Source organism: Sceloporus undulatus, chromosome 2 (assembly GCF_019175285.1).
Source record: "Sceloporus undulatus isolate JIND9_A2432 ecotype Alabama chromosome 2, SceUnd_v1.1, whole genome shotgun sequence".
Lineage (NCBI taxonomy): Eukaryota > Metazoa > Chordata > Lepidosauria > Squamata > Phrynosomatidae > Sceloporus > Sceloporus undulatus.
In genome coordinates, this window is record NC_056523.1 from 15,231,796 (window position 1) to 15,236,913 (window position 5,118).

The 5,118-nt window shown below is 44.9% G+C and overlaps 1 protein-coding gene across 3 annotated transcripts in view; it reads right to left on the reverse strand.

Moving 5' to 3' along the window:
* LOC121920324 (regulator of G-protein signaling 8-like) overlaps nt 1–2,038 on the reverse strand; it is a 58,533-nt gene extending 56,495 nt beyond the window's left edge. For all 3 annotated transcript variants that reach the window (XM_042447457.1, XM_042447456.1, XM_042447455.1), the window contains exon 1: nt 1,852–2,038. The gene's annotated coding sequence lies outside the window, so the exon portion shown is untranslated. The remainder of the gene's footprint in view (nt 1–1,851) is intronic.
* Nucleotides 2,039–5,118: the final 3,080 nt, after the last annotated feature.

A 5,118-nucleotide genomic window follows, 5' to 3' on the forward strand; every position in this document is an offset into this window, starting at 1 on the left:
GGAAAGTGTCATTTTTGTTGTTGTTGTTAAAGAACTGGGGAGAAAAAACTTGCTGTGGGTTTCCTGACATTTATCAGTAGATCAAGATCTACCTTCATCCCACCCCTGGTTTAAGAAACACATTCTGTGGTGTTTTTTTTAATGTGTTTGGCATCTCCTTAAAGGCTAACAGCTGCATTGTGACTTGGTGCCATGCCATAATAAACCTTTTTAATTTTTTAAGATGGCACAGGACTTCATATAGATAGAACAGGCAGGGAAAGCAGCTCAATTAATTTTGTAGTACTGAACAATTCCCTGCAAATCCATGTTTAGTTAATATACTTCTATTAGGCATATAACTAGACTTCTCCCTCCCTCTTATTCTCCACCTGAAACTGGCCACAACTTGTCTGATGAAGAGATCTGGCAGTCTCTAAAGCTAGCAGGTTTCTGATGCTGGTCAGCCCTAATACAGATATGGAGGATATTTTTTTCTAAGTGCATCTCCACTGTAGAAATAATGCAGCTTGACACCACTTAAACCGTTGCAGCTCCATCCTATAGAATCTTAGCATTTGTAGTTTCCCAAGCTCTTTAGCCTTCTCTGCCCAAGACTGCTGGTGCTTAATAAAACTACAACAAAAGCAATCCAAGAAAATCCCAGAAAAATAATCCCAGAATTCTGTCAGATGGAGCCATGGCAATTAAAACATTGTCAAAAACTATAATATAGATGCACCCTTCTTCTTTTTCCAGCCAAACAACACAGCAACTCTCCCTTACACCATGTACAGCAAAAGAAAGAGAGGAGGAAAGAGCCCAAGTCAGGCAAAGCATAACTTCTATGGTGAAGCTCCACTGTAGAAATATTCAATTTGACACTGCTTTAAGTGTAAGTAGCTCCATCCTATGCAATGTATTGGAATCTGTAGTTTTACAAGGTCTTAGCCCTGTCAAAGAGTGTTGGGTGCCTCGCAAAACTACAAATGCCAGGATTCTGTCTGATGGAGCCATGGTAATTAAAGTGGTGTCATAGACTGCATTGTTTTTACAGTGTAGATGCACTCTCCTCCTCCTTCTTACATACAAATAGTGACCCTCCTTAAGGACAGAGAGGAGGAAAGAGTCCCAAGTCTGGCAAACCATAACCTCTGGTGCATCTCCACTGCAGAAATAATGCTGTTTGACACCACAGTAAGTGCTGTAGCTCCATCCTATGCAAGCCAGGGATCTGCAGTTCTACAAGGTCTTTAGCCTTTTCTGCCAAAGCATGCTGGTGCCTCACCAAACTACAAATCCCAGGCTTCTGTCTGATGGAGCCATGGCAGTCAAAGCGGTGCCCAAAACTGCATCATTCCTATAATATACATGCACCCTCCTTCTTCTTACATCCAAACAACACAACATCCGAACAACAGAGTGTGGCAAGAGCTGTTTGACAATGGCATGCACTGCCTCGGAGTGTGGCAGAGCATCCTTATTGGGAAAAGAGATTCCCTCTCAACATTAGGAAGAATTTCCTGACTGTCAGAGCTGTTTGACAATGGAACAGGCTGCCTGGGAGTGTGGTGGTGTTTCCTCCTTTGGAGTTTTTAAAGAGAAGTCGGGAATGCTTCGATAGGGTCTTCCTGCATGGCAGAAGTGGGTTAGAATGGATGACCTTTGGGGATCTCTTCCCACTCTCCATGATCCTAAAACAGCCACCCTCCCTTAACAGTGACAGCAAAAGACAGAGGAAAGAGCTCAAAGTCAGGCAAACCAGAACTTCTAGGGTGCATCAGGCAGACAAAACAAGAGAGAAAAAGAGGAAAAGAAGAAGGGAAAAAGGAGTGATGGATAGACAGAAGAGGCTGGCACATGGAGACTCACCTTATGGGCACTCTTCCTCCTGTGGCGCCTTTCCCTGGCTGGGCTTCCCTTTCTCTTCACCTCTCCAGGAGCTGCCAAGCTCTTGTCAGACAGGCAGTGAAGCAGTGGCTTCTTTGGAGTACTAAAGCCAGCTGGTCCCTCCCTTTTCCCCTCCTCTGCCTCTCTCTTTCCTTCTTTCCTTCTTTCTTTCTTTCTCTCCCTGCCTCAAAGGGAGTGGCAGGACTGAGGCAAGTCCCCTCCAGGGTGTGGGTGGCCTTTGAGAGAGACACACAAACAGATAGAGAGCACCCAGGAAGGGAAGGCCCCCTGTGACATCACAGGTTGTGTTGTGTTGTGTTGTGTTGTGGTGGGGCGTGTTTGTGGCACATCAGAGAAGGGTGCCTGCATTGTCTCCTTTTTCTGTTCCCATACCTGTGGTTCTGAGAAACAACCCAGTTTCTTCTTTCTGGTGCGCCTGTTCCAACACTCTGCCAGGCCTGGGGTGGCATCACCTGTCTCACCATCCCAAAGGAAAAGGCCAAAGCACCAGATTTACCTGTCACACCTCTGCCTGTGAAGCCAGAGACCTAAAGGCAGGCCTCCCTTTTGTGGAAAGCGACCAGAAGGGTTGGTTGCCCGGGTGGAATGGTTAAAAACAGGCATCCATCTCAGGAAAGCAAACTCACCTGTCGGATGTCCACCTGTTGGGCCCCTTTTGAACAACTGCCTGGTCAGGTTGGAATTGGAAAAAATAGCCATCCAGTCCAATAAAATTCAGCCATTGAATGTCTGCCTGTTGGGCTATCTCCCCTTCAAATGACTGCCTGTTAGGATAGAATTGTAAAAACAGCCCTCCATCTGAGGAAATCAGATCCATCTGTTGAATATCTGCCTGGGGTTGCCACCTGCAGTTTTTCGGTGAGGAACAGACTGTTTAAAAATTGTGTTGAAAAGGAGCTTTGAAACTTCTCAGGTTATAGGGTTGTTGAGTGGGAGAAAGTAACATAAGTCAAACTGCCCCCTTCATTATTAGCATTAAAGGCACAGAATCCAGAGCCGATTATTCAGGGCTGCTGACCCAATCTGTTTGCTGCCTGAGGCAGAGTGGCAAATGCCGCGTCCCTGTGCCTAAAAGCCAGTCAAGTTATTATCATCCCACCCAAGCACTTTTCTCCATCCTCCTAAAAATCATCCCTAGCATAAATGCAATAACAGTAACTTGATTACTAATAATTTGCTGCCCAATGACAATATTTCAAAGCTGCTTCCTGAGGCAATTGATTCACTTTGCTTCATGGAAGCGGTTGGCCCTGTCCTCTCTTGAATCTTTTGGTTGCAGTGAAGCTAGGTCTTAAACCTGCCTGGACTCTCAGCTGGGTAGAATCTGGCTGAAGCTGCTGATCAGTGAGAGAAAGGCACTTTGCACATGCTCAATTGTACTCTCTCAGAATTTCACCTGCACTCATGGTGGAATGCCAATGTAAACAGCTGTCAGTGAGTCCATTAAGAGTACCAAACACCTCCCACTCTCCATGAAGAAAACTTGCCAAGTGTTATGGGAGTGCACTTTATACAATGTTGGCAAAAAGAGTTGCAAGAGTCATAGCTGGTTCAAGCAGTAGATGCCTCATGCTTCTGGTAGTACTTCTATGCCTTTCCATAGAATCATAGAGCTGGAAGCGACCCCCAAGGGCCATCCAGTCCAACCCCCTGCCATGCAGGAATACACAATCAAAGCACTTCTAACAGATGGCCATCCATCCAGGGCAGCGGGATATGATTTTTTTTCTTATTATTTAAAAATAACGTACAGCTTAGTTAGTTAAATTCAATAAGCTACTTCCAAAAATTGCAGTCAGTAGTGATAACAAAGAATTTCTTTGATTCGTTGCTAAAAAAAGCTGTACTATTTTTGTCTCAAAAAATATTGCTCCAAGCTCTGGATATTTAAAATGATTGTTTTTAACTTTTGGTCTTCCCGTTTTGCTGCTTGAGTTCTCTGGTGGGATAAATATATAGAAGGCAGGAATCATGTGGCCCTCCAGATGTTGTTGGATTGTGTGTTGTGTGCCTTCGAGCCATTTCTGGTTCTAAGGCAAACCTATCATGGGTTTTTCTTGGCATGATTTGTTCAGAGGAGCTTTTGCCATTGCTTTCCCCTGAGGCTGAGAGAGTGTGATTTGCCCAAGGTCATCCAGTGAGTTTCATGGCTGAGCTGGAAATCAAACCCTAGTTTACAGAGTCATAGTCTGACATTCAAACCACTACGCCACGCTGGCTCTCTGTTTGACTACAACTCCCATAACCCCCCACTATGGGGGTAAGGGCAGTTGCTGCTTGCTGGAAGGCTGCATGATTCTCTCACCTGAAATATATGGAGACACAGGAACAAAGCTGAGTACTGCATGACTCAGTAGGATGTGATATGATCCAAAATTAATATATGTGATATTCTCAGTAGGTGGGTGGAGGGGTGTGGATGGATAATGCCCCAGGAGGCAATACTATCCCTGACATACCAGTTTTCTGAACGATTCAAACAAATGATGCAAAACTAGGTACTCACTTGTGAATGTTGGGACAAAAGTGTATCTCCTGTTATGACCCTCTCCACATCTTGAGACGCTCAGGACAGGCCCTTCTTTCAACCCCCAACACCTTCGCAGGCACGGTTGGCAGGAACACAGGATAGGGCCTTCTTGGTGGCTGACCCAAGGAAACCCTAGAATTACCTCCCCTGGGAAGCTAGAATGCCCCCCCCCCCCATTGCTGTCCTTCCATCAACAGGTAAAGACTTTTTAATTTGTCAGGCTTTTAGAATGGAAGTGTTTTAAGAAAAGGGTTTGATGCAGGACCCTGTACTGTTTTTATAACTGACTTTAAAAAAAAAAGCGTATGTTTGAAATGTTTGAAGCATTTTTGATAGATTAATTGCCTTTTAATCATAGAATCATACAACCATAGCATTGGAAGAGACCACAAGGGCCATCCAGTCCAACCCCCCTTCTGCCATGCAGGAACTCACAACCAAAGCATCCCCAACAGATAGCCATCCAGCCTCTAAAGAAGGAGACTCCACCACTCTCCAAGGTAGTGTTTTCCACTGTCAAACAGCTCTTACTGTCAGGAAATTCTTCCTTATGTTTAGGTGGAATAGTTTTTCCCGTAATCTGAGTCCATTCCTCCGGGTCCTCTACTCTGGAGCAGCAGAAAACAAGCTTGCTCCATCCTCAGTATGACATCCCTTCAAATACTTAAACAAAGCTATCATATCACCTCTTAACCTTG